The following is a 24,429-nucleotide window of genomic DNA, read 5'->3' as shown; positions in this document are numbered from 1 at the left end:
AATACACAGAATTATCAGAATTTGAGGTACCATAGGGCGTATAAACATCCACCCTCATATCTATCTAGCCAAGCTGTCTGTTACCTACAACCATCAAGGCAAGTAAAACTCGATTTTTTTTTACGGTGATATGACATAACCACAACAACAACACACAGCGATTAACACACAGGTGATATACACAGCTTTTAACAAAATTCTTTTTAATCTGTCTTTGAGGACGATTACCAGGGTAAGAATCGAAACGTATTTTTTAGCTAATAATGTAATTTTTATTACAACCAAACTGTGGCTGATCCCAAATAAATATAGGGTATCAGAAACTCTCACGATAAACGAAGACCGGAGATTCTTCAGATAATTTTAAGACAATTTAACCCAATTCGCCTAGTCCGAAAATGGTCTAAAATGGAAAACGGTCCTAAGGAAACTACATCTCTTTAAAGATGGCGTCTTGTAATTAGTTTTTTTTAATACCTCCAGAACGCTTCTAAAACGAAAACCCGTACGCCTATTTAACTTCCAGAGATAAATCGATTTCATCCATTGCGAATTTATAGTACCGGTCATAGGCGTCCGTTTTGGGTAGGGCAACGGTTATTTGATCGCATAACTTTTTTGTCTTAAACTTTGAAACATTTCTGACACAAGATTATTAAGAGGATCGGTACGTATTTTCGGCTGCAATGCAATTCAAATGGGGTTTCATTTTTTTCGAATCCTGAGAAAACTAATAAGTATTTTTGAAAAATTTAAACGCAGAATGAAAGATCACGTTATTAGCGAGGGCCGAAAGTCCCTGAGAACTTCTATAATGTTTATTTTAATAAGTTACAGGGGTGAAAAACTAAGAGAAAATTTAGTGTGATTTTTAATTTCAAATATATCATTCAAAATAAACTTTTTATTTATTCTAAGGGACTTTCGGCCCTCGGTAATAATTTAGTCTTTCATTCTGCGTTTAAATTTTTCAAAAATATTTATTGGTTTTTTCAGGATTCGAAAAAAATAAACACAATGCCGTGGTAATATTTTCCAAATCTATCTTTGTCTTACAACGCACTCAGCCGAATATAATATTGTCAGCATATATTGTCAGTCAGACACTGACAATCAGTGACAATTTTAAATATTTGACATTACATCGGGAATATGTTGAGTTATTGATTAAATATTATTGAAATATAGTGTATTTGATAAATAATTGATTTAAGACGTGAACTTAATAAAAAGTTTTTTATTGTGTATTATTTGTGGAAGATCCAAGCAGAGAATACATCAGGATAATATATTCTGTGATCCAAGTATTTTGTTGTTAAAGATGTTCAAAATGGTAAGCGTTCCATAACAATATATTATTAAGAAATCACTTTAACACTTTTCCTCTTTTCTCGATTGAGTATTAGTCTTTGTTGTACAAATAAATTATTACAATCACTGAATACATAATTAGTGAAAAAATTATCACATTTATTAACTGAATTAATAATTTCCAATTATAAAAATAACAGTTATCCAAGAACATTCAAAACCCATCTCTTGAAATTAATAATGACATTCTAGTAATGTTTACATATATCCATACCAGTGTGAATTTTACTACGCGTAATTTGCCGTGTAAAGACAGAAAAAGTAGGGATACATGTAAAATATTTGCGAATTATGTACCCATAGCCTTAAGTTTCGAGGTATTATATAGTCTAAGAGCTAGAGCCGAAAAATCATCGTCATAACTAATATGGAGTTTGGCATGTGAAATGTCTCTATTGTATATTGATAATTATGACCCCTTTCAGGCTGACACCTCAGTGAATACAGGAAGTAGCAATAAGGGATGAAAGGGGAAAGTTAGTGTAGAAAGGTACTAGTACACTTTAGAAGACCAAAAATAATCATTTTTTTCAAGAATTTTTTTCTCAGAACCTTTATTAAAAATGAACATAAAACTTTTTACATATTAATATCTAACTCTTGGAGAGTACAAAAAATATATATTTTTTCATTTGTGCATGTGCACTAATATTGTAGAGGGCGCAAAAGTCGAGGCCTCGAAAAATGATGGCGGACAGTTAATCTCAGGATTGGGATATCTAAAACAAAAAAATCGAACTGCATTTGAAAAAGGAAGGTTTCTTACGTGACAATTTACCACAATTTGCCAAAAAAATAAAAAATTAATATTTTTTAACCATGAAAAACTGAAGAAAAACGGGCGATTGTTTCACAAATTTTTTTCAAATTCCCGTAAAATCTTTTTTTTGGGGAATTTTTCACTAACGGTGGTAAATTGTTACGTAAGAGACTTTTTCAAATGCCATACGATTTTTTTGTTTCAGAGATTCCAATCCTGAGATTAACTGTCCGCCATCGGAACTACTTTCTTTCGAGGCCTCGATTTGGCGCCCTCTACAATATTAGTTACGTGCATAAATGAAAAAAGATATATTTTTTGTATTCTCCAAGAGTTAGATATTAATATATAAAAAGTTTTATGTTCATTTTTAATAAGGGTTCTAAGAAAAAAAATCTTGAAAAAATGCTTATTTTTGGTCTTCTATACTAGTACCTTAAAGGTTTTCACCTCCTATTTTGTTAAACCTCCATCTATTTGCATGAAAATTGGTGACTAGTTAGAACATACCTCAGGAAATGAAAATGATTTGGTGCCAACTTGCACTTTTACCCTGGGGGTGGATACCACCCCTTCTCGGGGGGTGAAAACGATTTTATTAAAAATAACCCCACAAAATGATAGAGGGACAAATTATAAGTAAAATTTGTTATATCATGTTATTAAAATAAATCAATACTTTTTGAGTTATTCAAGATCAATGATTTGTCTGTTTAAGAGCACATGCGTGAAGTTACGGATGAGAAAACGAACATATTAATTAATTATTGTATGTTACTAAAATATTATTTTTATATTATTTCGATATTATAAATTTAGCAAAAGTGTATTCGAATATGTCAAATAATGTACCCATTATTGGACACCCCCAGTTTCTGGACATATTCAGTTTATAATGAAAAGAAAATTCAATTAAATATCGAAATAATATAAAAATATTATTTTACTAACTTACAATTAATTAACATGTTCTTATCATCCGTAACTTCACGTATATGCTCTTAAATAGACAAATATTTGATCTTTAATAACTCAAAAAGTATTGATTTATTTTAATAACATGATATAACAAATTTTACTTAAAATTTGTCCCTCTATCGATTTGTGGGGTTATTTTTAATAAAATAGTTTTCACCCGCAGGAAGGAGTAGTATTCACCATCAGGGTAAAAGTGCAAGTGGCAATAAAAATCAGTTTAGTTTCTTGAGGTATGCTCTAACTAGTCACCAATTTTCATGCAAATCGATGGAGGTTTAGCAAAATAGGAGGTGAAAACCTTTAGTGACTGCAGTAATTCTCCCCTTTCATCCCTTATTGCTACTTCCTGTATCCACTGAGGTGTCAGCCTGAAAGGGGTCATAATTGTCAATATACAATGGACACATTTCACAGGAGAAACTCCATATTACTTATGACGATGATTTTTCGGCTCTAGCTCTCCGTCTAATAGTACTAAAAGGAACTCTTGTTTTAAGTTAGTAGGATGCACCGTTTTCTAGAAAAATCGATTTGAAAATTTTTCGTTTGTTTAATTTGAAAAAGAATTTCAAAAAAACTATTTAGAAAAATGAAAACTGACTAAAACAAGAGTGTCCTATAGATCTACATACAACACCTCACTAATAATTCACTGTCAAAAATGCCTAGAAGTTGCCCTACCCACAACGGGCGCCTATGACCGGTACTAGAAATTCGTAATTGATGGAATCAATTTACCTCGGGAAGATAAATAAGCGTGCCAGTTTTTATTTTTCCAAATACAAGCGTTCTGGCGATATTAAGAAAAACTAATTCCAAGACGTCATATTCAAAGAGATCTAGTTCCTCTAGGAGCATTTTAGGTCTAGGTGGATTGAGTTAAATTGTCTTAAAATTATCAGTAGTAATTGCACAAGAGCTCTAAAATTATTGAATTTTTCCCGAGTGACACTTTGACAGTTTTAATTTCACGAGCCGGAGGCGAGTGAAATTATGTCAAAGTGTCACGAGGGCAAAAATTCTATATTAATTTTAGAGATCGAGTGCAATTTGTTGCAATTATTTCATGAATAGAACTGTTCAAAACCAAAATTTTATTGTAATTTATTTATGTAAGTACAAATTAGTACTGTTAAACACACAGTTGATATAAAATATTTTACGGTTGAATGTCATCACTTTTATAACTTTTAAAACATTGATTGTGATTAATGTCACTGAATGTATTTTTTCGTAGCAACGAAGGGCCTCTGACGTAATATACTTGACGACGGGATATTATCAAAAACTATCACCTTAATTTGCATTTCTGTAGCTTTCTATTGGTCAGAATCTCCTATGAATGAAATAATCTGAAGAATCTCCGGTTTTCGTTTGTCGGGAGAGTTTCTGGACACCCTGTACAACACTTAACTTAAACATGCCACAAGACAACAGTTTCAGAACCTATTATTTTTTATCAACAATTTTAGTTCTCTTTTATTACAAAAAATTCCCCGTGTAAATATATAACTGTAGTTATTCAAATAATTTATATTGGAAAAGATACGTGAATATTACTATTGATAAAATCGTACAAAAAAAATCACATAAAGCTATTTTCCAGAACTTTATACCACTCTCATTTATCTTAATCCATATGGCAAATTGATTAATTTATTTCCTAATGTGTCTCATTTATATCACATATCTGATTAATTACTGATATCTCTCAGTAATCTTTAGATATTGTAAAACCAGTTATAAAACCAATATTTGTTTAATACAAATATTAAACAATGAGTATTAACTGGATTATATAAGGATTAAGATAATTTCTTATTCATTGATTTATACAAAGACTTAAATGTACATTCATAACAAAAAGTAAACATGGGGAGAATTACAAATCATAAGGCTTTGTACACAAGAGTGTGCTTTGCCAGCCCTAACGCCGCGATTTACCTGTTTTCCTTGGTAACATAAAGGCGGCGTTAGGGTGAGATCAGGTAAAAGAGGGAAAATGCGACGTTAGCTCTGGCTAAGTGCCCTTATGTGTACAAAGCCTAAGATAGAGAGTACACTAAAGCTTTGTACACATGAGAACGCTTTGTCAGCGCTAACGCCACGTTTTACCTGTTTTCCTTGGTAACTTCAAAGGCGGCGTTAAGATGAGATCAACTAAAACAACTAAAACAACTAAAACCTGAATTGAGAACAGATAGAAATTACTTTAGACCAATGCGCTCAAATGTTGTGTAAATTATTAAATAAGATTTGAAACGATGAAAAGAGGTTAAAACAAAAAAAGGGCATAAATAACCCCCCTTCTCTATCTTTTCTCCTTCATAAAGATGTAGTGTCGTCATATAATTCGTTTGACTATTTCTGTCCAAGTATCTTTCTCATGTGAGTGTTAAAAAAAAGGAAAAACCGCAAAAATAATCCTCCTTTTCTATCTTTTCTCCTTCGTAAGGATATAGTACCTGGTCTGACTCTAATTTACTCTCTTTTAACGTAGATAAGATAGTAGCATTATTCTATAAAGGTGCTCTTCAACCCCTGATTGTAATTACAGCCAGATCTCTACCGTGGATTCTGTAAAATTTCTTGGTATTTTTTTAGACAGGAACCTCAAATAATGGTCCCTTCATATCAATTTGTTAAGTAAGAAACTCGCCTCTTTGCTATAAGATCTGTTTTGAAGGAACTCAATTTAGCATCTTCTATAATAACATATTTTTCTTTTTCGAGTCTTATCTTCGATATGGTCTTCCTTTATGGATTTCTAGTACAGCTGCCCAATTAGATGTTATTTTTAAATTACAAAAAAGAGCAATAAGATATCTTTTTGGCTTCAGAAGAACAACACATTGCAGAAGTTACTTCAAAGATCACGAAATTTTAAAGCTTTCATCTTTATATATTTTAGAAACTGTTTGCTTAATTCGTAAACACCTGCATGTCTTTCCAGAAAGGCCTCATCATGACTACTCCACCAGAAATTCAACTTTTGTTGTATATTTAACGATTCCGTTCTCTGAGTTAGTAATGAAATCTATATTATATTCCACCAAAAAACTATACAGCAATCTCCCTTTACAACTCAAAGCTGTAGCATCTTTCCCCAAGTTCCGTAAAATGACAAAAGCCCATCTATCTAAAACACCATATTATTCAGTAGAAGAGTTTCTTAATGACTAACTAAGAAATTACAGTAAGTAATGTACAAGTAACTAAAGTATATTTATCTATATTTTAGTTACTTGTACATTACATACTGTAATTTCTATCTTCTTCTTCTTTAAGTTCCATCTTCTATCGAAGGTTGGACATCATCATGGCAATGCGGACCCTGTTGACTGCCGCTCTAAATATCTCTGCACTACTGCATTCGAACCATTCCCGTAAGTTCTTAAGCCAGGATGTTCTTCGTCTTCCCACATTTCGCTTTCCTCGGATTTTGCCTTGCATAATAAGTTGTAATAATGATACCCTAATTTCCCTAATAACCCTAATTTCTATATATAGTATATATACTATTCTATATAGTATATACTATAAAATATACTATAGTATCTATATTTGGGTGTTACATGCAGCAGCTTAAACTTATTAGTTCCTATGTTTGTATTTTATTATGTTGTATGGTTAATTTGTAATTTATATTAATTTTGCAATACAGGGTGATTGATTAGTGGGGTAAAGCTCAATAGATCCGCTATAGTAATAGATAGTAATAAAAGTTAATAACAAAAATTGTAGACAACTTTGAGATTCATATTAGAAAATGAATTAGAATGTTACAGGGTGTTCGATAACCTAGTGGCAGACCAAACTTATGTTTTTTAAATAAAACACGCTGTATTTTATTTTATATTCCAAACCTTAACTGTCCCATCACAAAAATATAAAGGTTTGTTATGTTATACAGGGTATGTACAAATTTATAACCAATTTTCTATGAAGATCGTAACAAGTTCAACGCCCTGTATAAATAAAAATAAGCAAACGGCAATGATGCCAAATTTTTTTATTTATTACTATACTATACTATATCGAATACAGGGTGAGTCAAAACGCAAGTACATTATTTTCTCAGTAATTTTAAATAGAACACCCTATATTTTATATCACTATTAAAAAGTACCATTAACGTACTTTAATTTGTATACAACATTCCCTATGTCTAAATTTATTAGTTTTCGAGATATTTTCATTTTTCAATGGACCAGTAGTGTGGCCACCCAGATCACCAGAATTTAATAAACTGGACTGATTTCTTTGGGGCTAGGTTAAGAATGAAGTTTATAAAATGTCTCCAACAACAAGGGATGAGATGAAAAATAGAATACAAAGAGTATTTCGAAGTATTAATTTCCAGATGCTTCGTAGTGTAAGTACCTAAAATAAAGAGAATTAAATTTTATAAAATTTTTGAAGCAAGCAAGCAAGCATAGTGATTTAACCCAGCCTGAGAGACTTGTTCACCCCTGGAGAATGACATTCGGGTGATACAATTCATTGGGGCGAAAAGGATTAACGCCCGTAAGCAGGAATCACTCCACCCCGCTTCAATGCTCCAGACCATCCACTTACCCCCCGATAGCACTCTGATGCGCTATAGGGGCTCTCAATCAGCAAAGTGCTTATCATATGGGAGTCTTGGGTACACGGACTCCCATATGAAATCCTACCCCGATCAATGCAGGCCAGCGTGAGGCGCTCTATTCCCGCTATCTCTAGTGACTTATCTTCGATCTGTTTTGCTTGCTCGGGCGCCGAGTCCCCGCTCTGGGCTATGTCCAGTTCGGTGACTCCGCGCTCGAGGATGTGGGCCCCTCATGCCCGTTTTTTGGGTTGTTTTACTAATATTTTTTTGTGGCTTTCGCCTATTGTTAATATTTTATTGATTTGTTTAGTGGCTGAAGCCGTTTTAAAGTTTTTGTATATTTTTTTGAGGTATGTCTGAAACGTATAAAAATCAACATTAATAAATATAATGAGATGCCAAAGGTGAGCAAGTTGTTTTCTTTTGATAGAGCTACGATTATCTAGCCTTTATTATATAATAACTAATATTTGCTGTTTGGGTCTTCTGTGTTTCCATCTATGGTACACATCATACCTTAATATCTCTTGCAGGATCCGGTTTGGGTGGTCTTCTAGCTCAGCAAATTTTGTTCTGGCTTTTTCCTCCATAATATCCAGTACTCTTATTTGTTTTAGGTCTCTAAATAAGAACCGTTCGGCGACATATCTGGGCACGTTTGCAGCTTCTCTGAGGCAGTTTTTGTGTGCCGCTTGTATCTTCTTTTTGTTACTTTGACTCGTGTGACCCCATGCAAGAGATGCGTATGTAATTATTGGCAGTATAATGCTATTTATAAGTCTTAATTTTGTTTTCATAGCTAATTTGCTTCTTCTTCCTTTGAGTCCTCTTATTGCCGCTCTGGCCGCTGCTGTTTTCTGGACTGTTGCGTTGACATGTGATGTGAATGTTAGACCTTGGTCCATTGTGACTCCTAAATATTTAGCTTTGTTTTGCCATTCGATGGGTCTGTCTTGCAATGTTCGCTGTTGTTCTGGGTTATCTCTTCTCTTTTTGAAGATAACCGCTTGGGTCTTATCTGGATTTATTGCTATTTTCCATTGGATACTCCATTCTTCTATTGTATCCAATGCCGTCTGTAGATTTCTTACAGCTATATCTAGTTTCATGTGTTTTGCAGCAATTGCAGTATCGTCTGCATAAAAGCTGATCAATGTCCCGGGTGTTCTTGGAACATCTGCTGTATATATGCTATACAGAAGGGGTGATTAAACTGCCCCCTGCGGTACTCCAGCTTCCGGCATTCCGCGTTCTGACAGAACTGGTCCTATCCGGACCCTAAACTTCCGGTCGCTTAGGTACGAGGAGATGAGTTTCGTCATGGCCCCGCTGTATCCATAATCTCTCATTTTGTATGTCAGTCCTTCATGCCACACTCTATCAAAAGCTTTGCTTACATCCAGAAAGGCTGCTCCCGTATATTGTTGGTCATTGAATCCATCTACTATATATTCGGTAAGTTTTAATATTTGATGTTCGCTGGAATGTTGAGCTCTAAATCCAAATTGTGCTTCTGGGATTATGCTTAGCCTGTCTGTCTCTGATTGGAGCCTGGTTTGGATGACTCGCTCCACTATCTTACTGACTGCTGGAAGTAAGCTAATCGGCCTGTAATTTTGCGGAAATATGTGGTTCTTTCCTGGCTTGGGTATCATAATTACATGGGCTTCCTTCCATCGATTTGGGAAGAGCCTGTATCTTAGTATTGCGTTTGTTATATTTGTCAAATACACAACTGCTTTCGAGGGAAGATACTTCAGAGCTCTGTTAGTGATTTCGTCTGGACCAGGTGCTTTCTTTGGTGAACTTTTTCGAATCAGTTCACTTATTTCCCTTGGTGATGTGGGATTTATTATTTCATCTTGTTCTTCGGGCGTTTCTAGTTCTGTTTCTTCGACTTCTTCGATAAAGTCTATATCTTCTTCTTGGTGATAATTCAGTGTGCACTCTCTTTCAAGTGTCCTTCTCATCACCTCGGCTTTATCTTCTTCTGTGTAGACGATCCCGTTTTCTCCATGTAGTGGAGGAATGGGTTTTCTATCGTTTCTTAAAGTTCTTTGGAGCCTCCATATTTCTTGCATATTTTGGCTCCTTTCCTCCATTTCTTTTATGTAGTTTTCCCACTTTTGGCTTCTATGGCCTATTAGTGCCTGTTTGACATGTCGATTCAGTCGATTTACCCTATTTTTATCTTCCTGGTCTCTTGTTCTTCTGGCTCTCTTTTTGGCTCTGTTCTGTTCCCTTATCATTTCTTTTATTTCCTGATTTATGTCTCTAAATCTTCCCATATGAATTTCATATTCTTCTTCAGTAGTGCTATTTCTTAGTGCTTCTTTTATGATGTTTTCGAGCTCTAAGACTTTTTCCTCTATTTCTTGTGGATTGTCAATTGTAGGAATGTTTCCAATTCCTATGCTCACTAGGCGTTTGAAGTTAGACCACTTGGTTTTCTTTCTTTTCTTTGTTGTTTTGTTATCTTCTTCCCATGTACCTATTTCTATGAGTATGGAATTGTGGTCTGCTGATCCTTCGTTTAAGGTTCGGATGTCTGTTTGTAGTCCTAGGCTTTTGGCCACTACTATATCTAAATGGGTTGGTAGAGCATTTCCAGGAAAGTATGTTGGTTCGATGGGCCCAATCACCATGGTGTCTTCGTTGTTCACTAGATAATTATTCAGTATTCTACCGTTTCTGTTTGTAGCTCTATCGTTCCAGTTAGGGGATCGGGCGTTTAGGTCTCCTATTATTATGGACGGTTCTTCGGCGTTCAGGAACGCATTCAGGTCGTCGTCGTTTAAAGGATCTGTTGGCCTTACATATGCTGAAGTGATCCTTATTTCACCTTGTCTCATCTGGACTTTTATTGTTGTTGCTTCCATAGTGTTTAGTGGTGGCGTATGTTGTAATGTATGATTTATTCCTTTTCTCACTAGGATAGCAGTTCCTCCTGAATTTGCTCTATGGTCGTTCCTGTAGATGTCGTATTCTGGAAACTTGATATTGATGGTATGAGTTAGTTTAGTTTCTTGCAATGCTACGACATCCATTTCATATCTGTTTATTAGTTCGTCCAGCACGTTTGTATTAGTTCTTATGCCGCCTGAATTCCAGGAGCCTATCTTCAGGTATCCCCTAGTTTCGTGCCTTAGTTCAGTGCTATTTTTACATTTTTAATCGCTTCACTTACCGTTTTTATGACTAGCTCTTCTATCATCGTGGCCAACCCTTTTTGTTGTTCTTTTGAAATTAATATGGTCGAATCTGTTGTTGGGTTTTGTGTTGGTTTGGTGATTTGGGCGTACGATGGGCCATTGTTTCTTTTAGGTTGTTGTGTTCTGTTTTCTGTTGTTATTTGTCTGGGTCTTCCCCAGGCAGGTATCTTTGGGCATCCTCTATAACTTGCCGGGTGTTGTCCTTGGCAATTAGCACATTTTGCTTTTTGTTCTGCTGGAATTTGGCAGAATTTACTTTTGTGATTTTCTCCGCACTTTACGCATCTAGCGTCTTTGAAGCATGCATTTTGGGCGTGGTGGAAGCCCTGGCAATTAAAACATTGAGTTGGTCCGTTGCTCTTTGTTAGATCTTCTATTACTACTCTCATGTACATAAGGTTGGTAATTTTCTTGGCTTTGGGTACGTCTTCTTTTTCCACTGTAATTATAAACATTGGCAGAGATTTTTTGTCTGCCTTTCTAGACTTCATGTTTGTTACGTTAATTGTATTTATTTCATGTTTATTTGTTAGTTCCGTTTGTATGTCTAAAGGTTTTGTATTTGAGGGAAGTCCTCTAATAACCATTTTGGGCTTGATATCTTCGTCTAATGGGAAGGCGATCCACTGAATTTTGATTTCTTTGTTATAATCTTCCAAGATATGGGTAAATTTTCTATAATCTTCAGGGCATTTTGTTTGAATGAGTGTTTCTCTTCCGTTTTTGGAGATTTTATTGTCTGTGTATATCTTTTGAGTTTCAGCAATTTTCAATATTGTTCCTGTTTCGTTTACTGTTTGTAGTTTTATGACGGGTGGTTTTGGTTTGGACCCTTTTATAGTGCTTTCTTCATTGTTTTGTTCAGTGATTAGGATATTATCAATTTCGCTTGTTTCCATTGTCTCTTTCCTGCCCTTATTCGGTAGGGAAGGAAATAGTTCTTGTCCCTTAGATGTTGATGGCACACTGCTTTCTTTTCCGACCTTTTTTGGCAGGGAAGGGAAATCTTCATTTGTTTTTGTTGTGGGTGTTATGGGTATATTTTTTGTGTTTGCGATGTTATTATTAGTATCTTCAATTTTTTTCTTTGGGATTGCTGTCATCGATTTTTTTTCATTTATTTGTATATCGGTTGTCTTGTTTTCGTTTTTAAGTTCGTCGAATATTTTATCTATAGTTTCGATTAATTTTTCTTGAGAGTTTATTATTGTATTTTGTAGTCCATTGATTTTTTCATTCAATTGATGGATTTGGTTTCTGAGTTTTTTAATTTCTTCGTTCTTTTCTTTTAGTTGCTTTTTCATTTCAGCCACTGAATCTTCATCTTCCTGGCTCTCATTCGGCCTTTGACGTTTTACTGCCTTCTTATTTTTGTTTCTAGTTTTATTTTTCTCTACTATTTCTGTTTCGTGTTCTGGTTCCATGTTGTTCTGTTTTTTCTTTTCCGCTATGGCCTTAGGTGTCTTAGAAACGCCGTTTAAGGCATTGCACGCTAAATTTTCATTATTTTGATCAATATCAATATCAGAATTATCAAACAGCGGAAGATTTGAATAAATATTTGGACTTACCTCCATCGGTCCTCTTTATAATTGTTTTTAACTTACTTTTCTGCCCTACGAAATGTATACCTATTTTTGAGATATTCGATGTTGTACAAATTCGTCGGCAGCCTGTCTGATCCTTCAAAAAGGTTTAAAACTTCGAAATATTTAAAGTTTTGGGAGGAACTTTTTAAATACGTCTTTATACTTTGACAGTACTTTGACTAAAATTTTTGAAACTTCCAATGAAACATCAAACACTAAGTATATAAAAGACATAAATAATAACTTATATGCATTAAATTCACTTAATTTTATTAACTAGCGGGTTTTATTGGTCGAATTTTTCTGTCGATATTTTAAGTTTCATGTTAGCTAATATATTTTAATATTTCAACAATATTTTTTTTTAATTTTGGATCCTGTTGGGAGGAATTTTCCCATTCCCCCCCCCCTTGTAGACCCGCCACTGGTTCTCTCAAAAAAATGTAGTAAATCGTAATTGCAACAATTTCAGTTCTCACACTTTTTGTCAAAAAGTTGAAAATGGCAAAGATATTGAACAAAAACAATTGTTATAAAATCAATCAAGTCTTACGCTCGCTCCTTTATCGCAAGCGTACTACCTTAAATATTGATTTTATCAAAAAATGAACAACATCAAATTGTACAAAATTTAATTCTCTTTATTTTTGTATAGGTACATAATTGTTCTAAAATAATAATAAACGAGATAATTCAACAATTCAATAATTATGCTCCAACTGTCACTATTTTCCCCTCATAACTCGAAAAATATCGACCGCACGAAAAAAATTATAATAAATGAAATTACAGAAAATCTCATTTTTAACAATTTCAGTTTCTACACTTTTTGTCGAGAAATTGAAAATGGCGGAGATATTTAGCAAAAACGGTTGTCGCTTAAAATCAAGATGGCGGCTATCGCAACGGTGGAATTCAGTCGAGATTTTAAATTTATACTAATATTGAACTTTTCCTAAAGATTAGAAAAATAAAATTTGGGGCAGCTCGTAATGCAAGGTCAAATGCTATCCCGAATTGGCTAAAAGTGTACAGGTGGAGATAGGACCTAAGGACTAAAAACGCCGGAAAGGTTATGGTCTCTACATATTTAAAAGATGGAGAAAAAATTAACAGCGACTACTATATTGGTTTATTGGGTCGTTTGAGGACCTAAATCGCATAGAAAAAAGCCTCATGGTTCAATAAAAAATTGTTGATTCACCAAGACGTTGCACCGTATTACAAGTCGATGAAAACGATGAAAAAATGCATGAATTTGGCTTTGAATTGCTTCCGTACCCACCGTATAGTTCAGATCTTATCTCCAGCGATTGCCACCTTTTTTTTATGATCTAAAAAGAAATGCTCCGTGGCAAGAGTGGCAAGAGATATCGCTCTGATGAGGAAGTAATCGCTGAAACTGAAGCCTTTTTTGAAGGCAAAGATAAATACACATAGTTTCAAAAGTTATGCATCACCCCTCGTATTCACGATGTTTACACTTTTATAAGTCCGTATCTTTATCACATATATTTTATAGGCCTTTTTTATAAAAAATATACCATTTTTGGTTTTTTATTTTATTTGATTACCCATTTAATTGACCTGGTTTTGCCAAGGTGTAAAAATTTGAAAAATTTATTCTGGTGAAATTTTTGAAAACGTGATTAAAATTGAATCTTACTTTAATTCCTGAGTTGGACCGTATAAGAGTTATCGATTTAGTTGAAGAAGGCCATTCACAGCGGTTCAATACGGAATAGAGCTCGGTCTGGTAGAACCCGAGTTACTAATGATCGACATAATAGATATATCAGCATTTCCATCTGTATAAATTCTTCTATGCCTGTACCAGACCTCCAAACAGAATTCAGGCATGCTACAGGAGTCAGAGTACCGTTGGCTACAATGAGAAGAAGAATTTTAGACTTAGGTTTGAGAAGTCGTCGACCAATAAGAGTTCCTAGATGTCTAGAATCTAGACATGTTTTGGACCGCCTCTAATGGGCTCAAGAACACATACAGCTCCCCCAACAGTTTTGGAATTTTGTGCTTTTTTCAGAGGAGACCAGAATCTGCTTAAATAGTGATAACCGGCGAATTAGTGTGTGGCTAGTTGTGCAGTTCTTGTTGGCTCTCGCCACACACGAATTCGCCGGTTATCACTATTTAAACAGATTCTGGTCTCGTCTGAAAAAAACACAAAATTCCAAAACTGTTGGGGGAGTTGTATGTGTTCTTGAGCCCACTGGAGGCGGTCCAAAACATATCTAGGTTGTAGCTGAGGAACTCTTATTGGTCGGCGTCTCCTCAAACCTGAGTCTAAAATTCTTCTTCTTATTGTAGACAACGATACTCTGACTCCTGTAGCATGCCTGAATTCTCTTTGGAGGGCTGGTACAGACATAAAAGAACTTCTACGGTTAAGAATTCTGATATATCTATTCTGTCGATCATTGATAACTCGGGGTCTACCAGACCTACTCTATTCCGTATCGAGTTTGTCTCCAGGAACCTATTCCATATCCGTGAGACATCACTCTGAGAAACACCCACTCTTTTCTCCATGAACCGCTGTGAATGGCCTTCTTCAACTAAATCGATAATTCTTATACGGTCCAACTCAGAAATTAAAGTATGATTCATTTTTAATTACGTTTTCAAAAATTTCACCAGAATCAATTTTTCAAATGTTTACACCTTGGCAAAACCAGGTCAATTAAATGGGTATTCAAATAAAATAAAAAACCAAAAAAGGTATTTTTTATAAAAAAGGCTCATTAAATATGTGATAAAGATACGGATTTATAAAAGCGTAAACATCGTGAATACGAGGGGTGATGCATAACTTTTGAAACTATGTGTAGTTTTAAAAGGCCATCATTGAAAAGTCAAAAAGCGTTGGATAATATCCTATAATATCCCATATTATGTATCGCCACAATAATTGTTGCAAAAAATGTAGTTTTTCTAGTTAGAACCACGACTAACTGATCGGCATAATATGTTGTATTAGATTATGTGTAATTATTCTACAAAAATCCTTACTAGTCAAAAATATAATCGTCACATAGTTTATGTACGTGATAAATCTCTTATAACTAGATTTAAAGCAATCGAAGACCAGAAGAATTTGGTGACCTGAATAAAAAAGGATCGTAAAATCCGTTTCCATTATTTGTGAAACAATCAGCTAAACTGAATGAAGTATTTCCACTTAATCGAACTTGTGATGTCCGAACATGCGAAAGTAAAAGTGACAGTGATTGGAAAAATCCAATGTTTTACTGCAAATGCAGGAAGTAGAGACAGATAAAAAGCTTTTAATTTTTAAATCCAATAAAGTCACTTTTTGTTTCGTATATCTAAGCTGTTTCTTACATTTTTTATTTTATTTATCGTGTGGCACTTGACACATTTACATTTTACATATATTTCATATATTTTGTATAACACATACCTAATACATAAATTTAGAAAAGCACATCTAGCTTATTTATATAGTCTATCGACTGAGTCGCCATTAGGAAATCCTCTGACCTGCCATGATAATATTTTATGATCTTGTGGGACACTGTTATGTGATGTGACAGATGATTTGTGGTTGTCCGAAGTCAAAGAGTGGGGATGGTCGTTTATCCCATTTGTGCATCATGTAACCACATCTGCCGTGTTGGGTTTAGCATAGTCCATGTATTGCGTGATAAATCAAAATCTGGTTACTTTTGTGTGATGCAGGTTAAGCTGTTATTTTGTTGTTCCATCCATTCTTGAGGTAATGTGGTCGTTAAGTTGAGCTCATTTTCCACAACAACCTTTGCTGTTTTTATTGGCGGTCGCCTGGAGCCTAGACGGTTTCAGTACCTATATCTTGATGGATTGGCAGGCTCTCGTTATCAATTATCTTTCTGTAGTCACTAGTGAGGGAGTGATACACTGTAGTTTGGGTGGTGGAATGTGGTTCAGTACTAGAAACCATTGCGTAGGGGTGGATTTGATAACGCCAGCAATTATTCTCATTGTATTTTTCAATTGGTCATCTACTTTGTGTATATGTGGGCTGCTAAGCCATGCTGGAGAGCAGTATTTCGCGGTTGAGAAGACAAGGCTCAGAGCAGATGATTGCAAAGTGAAAGCCGATGTTCTCCATGTTGTGCCGCACAGCTTCTGGATGGTGCACCGATGACCGCACGGTTTCTGGATTTATCATTTTACGCCGTTTTTGTTAGATATTTCTTGAAGGAGAGGAATCTGTCAAGAGTCAGCCCAAGGTACTTTGGCGTTTTATTGTAGGCGAGTGCGGTGTTTTCGAATTGGATGTTGATATTGCGATAATAAAAATAGGTGATGGGAATGCCAAAATAGGAAAAGAAGAAATATACATATCCACCATAGGAAAATGTAGTCTGCATGAAACAACGAATAAAAATGGCCATTCCTAATTGATTTTGCAAAAGAAAGAAACATGATCATTATGAGCACGTACTTCCAAGACAAAAGAATATACCAAGGAACATGGAAATCGCCAGATGGGAAGACTGTAAACCAAACAGATCATGTGCTCGTCGAAAAAGACATGGAAAATGTATAAAGAACATATAGAGGACCAGATACAGACACAGATCACTGTATAGTCAAAATATTGCTGAAACAGCTTATCCAAGTTCTTAGAAACCAACAGAAAAAAAGGTACAAAGCAACTAAACCTATTCGACTACACTGTCGGAAGAAGAACAAAGTAAATATGAAAGTCTAGTCACTAGGGAACTAGAAAATATTGCAGAATATGGAAACATCGAACAAAAATGGACGCAAATAAAAGTATGTATGACCAAGGGAGCTCAATCCAGTAATAGAAATATAAAAGATGAACACAAAAAATAATGGTTTGATGAAAAATGTAAAATAGAACTGGATGAATGAAATAAGTTAAGACTCAAAATGATGCAAGTGAAAACACCACAGATAGAAATAAAATACAACGAACAAACAAAACGAGCCAAAGGAATCATAAGATCAAAGAAAATAAAGTACAACGAAGATAAATTGAAATGCATAGAAGAGAACTATAAAAATGGAGAAATCAGAAACTTATATCAAGGAGTAAAAAATGAGAAAAAGTGATACCAAAGAAAACCTGTACACTACAAAAGCAAAAATATAAGGAATTTAGTGAGGGACGAGCAATCACTGAACAGATGGAAAGAATACTTCGAAGAGCTTCTAAATGAAATATCTACAACAGCTCTAAGAGCTCTCTGAAGAGTCTCTAACAAGAGGTGAAATCGTTGATAAGAGTGCTGGTTGCGCTCTCTAACCTAAGAAAAATTAAGATAGTTTTGCCTTCGCATTGCAACTGAACAAAAATGGTATACATTTTTATTTTATATCAGTATTACTCCTATAGAGTAACTAGGTCCATTTTCCGTTGGAACTTTACCAAGCTGTAGACGGGGTTGTGAATTGCAACTTTTTAGAATTCCCTGTTTTTTTCACTGCAGCATCCATCTGGCTTGCAATTTTTAGAAGCCACGGAGGTTGTCACCAGGAAAATGGTCCAATGAGTTTTTCAATTAAAAATCTTTTAAAAGTATTTTACAAATATTTTTATTAGGTTGAAAAACTTAGATTATGCCGAACTTTCCAATTCCATTAAGTGGAAACAATTTAAATAATCACTCAGTAATCTTATCATCACTTTCAATATAGCATTTTGACGAAAGACGTGAGTCAAGTAGCATAATAATTATGTTTGCTTAATTTTACAATCGACTTTGAGGGTTACTCTCAAGGGAGAGAGTTTCTTCTGTAGTATTTGTATTTTCCAACACTTTGTTATAATGTAGGTCAATCGATGGTCAAGGAATTTCAAAAATAAGTTACGAAGTTCTGTTTTTACCTCTTATGTAAACTTTTGCAGTTGACGTGTTTTTATATCTGAATGCTTATCTGAAAGTTTTATTTATTGGTCTTTATTTAGATACACAGGAAAGTTGGTATTATCAACGGACACATATAGAAAAAAGACGGAGCAACCAGAAATGAGTTTTGTGAAAAACAAAACAAAAAGTGATATAGTAGGCGATACTGTAGACTATCGCGAAGCTTCGAACTATGATTTCTGTATTTTTAAAATATCAATAATATAGTTGAACAAAGTAATTTTATTATTTATTTATTATTATTTTAATTGAGGCGCTCAGAGCAACAGTAGCCTAAGCACCAATTTAGCATTTTAAGGTTAATATATCAATAAAAGCAGCAAAATTAAATCTTCGGATTAACAAGGCCTACACAGCCTACCTTTATATTTGGCTAAATGGCGCTACATATTTTATAGCGCCATCCCATAAGCACAATGGAAATATGAATTCAAAGATTGCATTTATCTCAAAACTTCGTTTATGGGGTTAGTCCACTGTGGCTCTGAGCGCCTCAATTATTTCTGCGGTAGTTTCACAGGCATTTGATCTGCCCAAAACCATATTATGTATATAAAATACAGTTCTGACGGGTACTAGCAGCCCGTCAAAAAATGTATCGATGCATATGGGATACATCTTCTTTGTACTCGTCTTTTTGTCTGACTGACATTTTGTCAGAATAAAAGCAAAACATAAACTAAACCTCGCACAGACGCTGTCATAGTTCAGTGGGGCTTTTCATCGATTGTCATTTGTTTCAAGCTTCTATCATGTGTTATATAATCCATGTATAATTACCAGAGAACGGCAGTTCTCGCAAGTGGCGCACACCCACACCCCCCATACACCCGACACTATATACACGAAATTTTAGATTTTCTAAATCTGACTGAATTGAAAATTGGGCGAACTTCCATCTTAAAATTCAGAAAAAGACTCATCCATTCCTATGTCAACCATCCATTTTGGTCCGAGGGTGTGGATTTTACGGCCCTTCCTATTTAGGGTCTGTTTTTCGTTCTCGTCCCCAAAACTCCCAAAAACTTCGAAAATGTTTAAGTCCGAATGTAAACCTTTGCGGTTTCTAATAGTACTGATCATTACCTTTCCAACGCATGTCTAATTGTGAATATCGGTTATACGATTCAAAAGTTACCGAGCTCAGAAGTATGACTCAATTTCTATTTAAAATAGGTAAAATGTTTATTGATATGTATGTATGTATGTGACTGGAAAAGTTAAACCGATCTGAATTTTTTTTTCTGTGTTTGAAGTGGGGGTCAGAACTGGTGTAGTTTGTGACTTTTGACCACCCATAAGCCAGCTATAGGACTTGATAGGTACAAAACGGCATATTTTTGGGGGGTATATATCTTCGGTTCAAGAAGAGACAGGAGAACCGCAAATACACCAAATCAATAGTGTCGAGTTAAGCTTTTAAATAGTGTGTAAGACGTCACGATCAGACATACACAGAGCTCAGTATAGCCGAAAAACTGAAAAACTAAACTTTGAAAATTTTGGTTTTTCGACAATTACTCAAAATTTCAACCTACAAATTGCGCCAATAACTGAGCGTTTGTAGAAGGACTCTGGACGAATCTAACGATGTATACCTCATATCCGGGAAAATTCGAATTTTTAAGTTATAGGCTTCATAAGTATGATCAAATCTATTATCTATGGTAAAAAACGGTTTTTCAAGCTCAATAATTCCTGTAGTAGCTTCAGATATCATACTTGACCTTAGATTCATCAGATACTACTTGTCCATACGTTTCAAACTCATGTTTAGTGATCAAAATCGGTTAATCCGTTTAGAAGGTATTAAGCTACAAAAGTATAAACCAATTAACGATTATTCCCGAAATGGTTTATGTAGTTGTAGTGGGTACCGCTAAATTTGAGCTGGCAACGGGGAATCCGAGTTCATTTACCGACCATCCCAATAATTTTCTTCAATCTATTTCGAATAGAAAAAAAATCTAGTGTACATTCTATGCACTAGATCATTTGGGAGATAATGCGACAAAGGCGACAATTTATAAAGCTTAATGTGTAATCGAGAAACATTGCATTCTACTTCATACATTTAATTTATAAGTAACTTTGAAAAACTCCTGATACAAGAATAAAAATCTGCTAAACGCCATAAAAATGAGTGGCGCATACAATATTCCAGCTACAAAAGATCTGATATGAATATTACGTGGCGCAAAAATGTATTTTCATTTTGATGCAAAACAAAATTCTAGTTTTATTTTAAAAGATTTTTCCTTAATATTTGCTAAATTTGAAATAAACGCGCCACAAAAGTGTTTCAAAATTCAAACTGTATCAAAGTTACTATTTTGTGACGCGTTTTACTTCAAATTGAGAAAATATTATGGAAAAATATTTTTAAATAAAACTAAAATTTTGTTTTGCATCAAAATGAAAATACATTTTCGCGCCACGTAATATTCATATCAGATCTTTTGTAGCTGGAATATTGTATGCGCCACTCATTTTTAAGGCGTTTAGTGGTTTTTTATTCTTGTATTAATATACATGGATTATACGAAATATGACAGAAGCTCGAAACAAATGACCGCTGTTTAGTTGAAAAGATATGCAAATGCCATAATAAAAACAGCAAAACAAATTAATTAATAATGACATATTAAAGACAGCAAAATAAAATTTATTTGGATTATAATGGATTATAATAAAATAGTGGTTGATATTCACCAAAATAATTGCTTTTACTATTTAATAAATTTATTTAATAAATTTATTAAGTAGTAAAAGCAATTATTTTGGTGAATATCAACCACTATTTCATTATAATCCAGTATTCTATTAAAAATTTTATGAAATATTACGCATTAATATGATACATAAATAAAAGGATATAGTAGAAATATATAGTTTTGTTTTATAATTGTTTTATAAATAAATGAAATGTTTAAATTTGTATAACGGACTCCCTTTGTTAAGTAAATTGACTCTCCTATATATTTCACGTGTCTCTGTCAGTCGTGACAATCTTTAGTTTTACTGTAGAAAAAATTAATACAACGTCACTATAAAAGCTTTGAAAATAATACCAAGTAATCGTCAGAATAATTTGAGGAGAAACGAATACGAAGGAAATAGAATTTACAAAACAGTATGGAAGACCTAAAAAGAGATGGGAAGACGAAGTCGATGAGGATGCCAGGAACTTCCTGGGAACGCGTTCATGAAAAAGAACAGCGGTAAATCGAAATGATTGGAAAAGCTTGTTGAAGGAGGCCAAGGCTCGATTTGGGCTGTAGTGCCATTGGATGGATAGATGGATGGATGGATGGAAAACAGTATATCCTTAAGACAGTTAACAAGTTAACCTTTTTTGAAGTCGGTTAAGTTTGGTATGTTTATTATGTCAAAATGAGATGTTTCAATCAAATAATGTTTCAAATATGATGTGCAGAATAATTTTGAATTCGGTTCCACTAATGAGCTTTTTTTGTGCTTAAAAGTAGAAAAAGCAAGCTGAAAATGCGAGCATTATCATAACGAAAACTTTGTTTATTTACGTATTTTAATTCATAATATGGAAAATTGCTATTATGAAAAGTTGTTTAGAATTATAAATTATGTTTTCATTTGCAATTATATCATTCTAATTTAAATGTTGTGAATTATAAAGGTACATTACTCTTGATCGAAATTCATATTTTTTATATACCTCGTATAGGGCTTTTCATCGATTGTCATTTAATTCGAGCTTCTGTCATATGTTGTATAATCTGTGTATAATATTAATATACACGGATTATATAAGATATGACAGGAGCTCGAATCAAATGAATGTTAATGAAAAGCCCTATAAAATTAATAAAATTTGATATATGATGATAAATCTTAGATCATGAAGAGCTTTTTATGAAGAATAACTTTTCTTCGGCAAATTTTTTTTTATTAACTTCATTGAGTACAGCAATCTGCCCATTGGGCATTAAGCCTTTGTTATTGTAAAAAAATACAGACATGTAGAGAGTTACTCCAGTGAGTAACCTCTTTACAATTCTAAAACTAAAATTTTATCAGTCTGAATACACTTGAATACATTCAGTTGGTCAAGTCGGACGGCAGTTGCCGTTTTAGTCTACGCACTTCAAAGACGTCCCGCACATTTAATTGTTTGACAAACGCATTAGGATGCACTAGCACTCGTTCACAGTATTTAACACTAAAACGTTGTATGGCTTCTTTCACGGATTCTAGGGGGATGTCGTGTTGAATCACCTCGTTGAATACATAGTATGGCGCATTGACTATGGCACGCAGAACCTTGTTTTGAAATCTCTGTAAGATATTTGTATTGGAGAGGCTAGCAATGCCCCATAGCTGAATCCCATAAGTCCATATGGGCTTGAGGATGGACTTGTAGAATAAAATTTTGTTATCCAAAGATAGTTTGGAATTGCGTCCAATGAGCCAATACATATTTCTCAATTTACCAAGCTGTTTTCGTTTGGTAAAAATATGTTTTGTCCAAGTTAGACGGCGGTCCAAGTGCATGCCAAGATATTTAGCGTCCTCGGATTGAGGAATTAGACAATTATCAATATATGCAGGGGGGCATATTTTTCTACGTAGCGTGAATGTTACATGTAGTGATTTAGTTCCATTAGACTTGATGCTTAGTTCCATTAGACTTGATGCGCCATATTTTCATCCATTGCTGAATTATATTTAGGTTTGATTGAAGATTCCTTGATGCTGTTGTTGGATCTGCGTGAGATGCCAGGATAGCAGTGTCATCTGCAAACGTTGCAACTGTAGTTGTAATAGATGTTGGAATGTCCGCTGTGTATAAAAGATATAGAATTGGGCCGAGAACACTGCCCTGTGGGATGCCTGAGTGAATAGGATATATCTTAGTGTGTACGGTACCGTGCTTCACAAGGAAGTGTCTATTTTCTACGTAGGATGTTAATTGCTGGAAGTGAGGATAGGGTAGGAGCTTCTTTAATTTTATTTGTAGCCCTATGTGCCATACCTTGTCAAATGCCTTAGATATGTCAAGGAAAGCAGCAGAACAGTATCTTTTGGCGTTAAAATCCTTGTTTATTTGGTTGACTAGCCTATACACTTGTTCTATGGTTCCGTCACAGTATATAGAGGTTCCCTCTTTATACTGTGGTTCCGTGTTTGTCTCGGAAACCGAATTGATTTTCTGGAATTATTTTATGTTCGTCTATTATCGTTTTCAACATTTTTACGTACATTTTTTCAAAGACTTTGCTAATCATAGGCAAAAGGCTTACAGGCCGTATAAGATGCATTTTCCAGTCTTTTTCCGGGTTTAAGGATCATTAGGATTTGTGCCACTTTCCATGAACTAGGGACGTAGTTTAGGCGAAGAATTGCATTAAATATAAAGGTGATTAGTTTTATGCACTTATCCGAGACTTCTTTCAGAATCTTTCCAGAGATTAGGTCAAATCCAGGGGCTTTTTTGATGTTGATTTCATCTATTATTGTTTGTTTTCAAAAAATCATAAATCTTAGACCATGAAGAGCTTTTTATGAAGAATAACTTTTCTTTGTCAAATTAAAAATAAAAGAGTTATAAATGAAAATGTTGTTAGTATTCGTAATATGAGAAAAATCTTCAATTTTTTTTCCATTAGAAGGATGTAATTGCACATATCAGACCATAATTTTTTATTCCAAACATCATTTCATATAGTCGGTTATCTAAACTCGGACACAACTGGCTAGTGATTTTAGTCATTAATTTTTCTAATTTGACAAAAAAATATTTACTAAATAGTTAATAATTGCTAAATAATTAGTAATTTTTCCAATTTTGGCAAAATTGGCAAAAATCAAAAAAATTACCTACTAAAATCACTAGCCAGTTGTGTCTGAGTTTAGCGAACCGACTATAATAACAATTTGCATTTCATAACAAATGGAACAGTCCATTTATCATTAGGTACTCCCATTAAAGGGGAGGCCGTATACTCGTATAAACCTTTTTAAAGTT

At 34.2% G+C, this 24,429-nt stretch overlaps 1 protein-coding gene across 1 annotated transcript in view; it reads left to right on the top strand.

Moving 5' to 3' along the window:
* The window catches only part of LOC126884602 (cyclic nucleotide-gated cation channel subunit A), an 839,335-nt gene that overhangs the window by 360,589 nt on the left and 454,317 nt on the right, over positions 1 to 24,429 (top strand). The gene's annotated exons all lie outside the window — the stretch shown is intronic.

The sequence above is a fragment of the Diabrotica virgifera genome, chromosome 5 (assembly GCF_917563875.1).
Source record: "Diabrotica virgifera virgifera chromosome 5, PGI_DIABVI_V3a".
Lineage (NCBI taxonomy): Eukaryota > Metazoa > Arthropoda > Insecta > Coleoptera > Chrysomelidae > Diabrotica > Diabrotica virgifera.
Note: the sequence above shows the minus strand (reverse complement) of the source record. Positions and strands in the feature narration are given on the sequence as shown.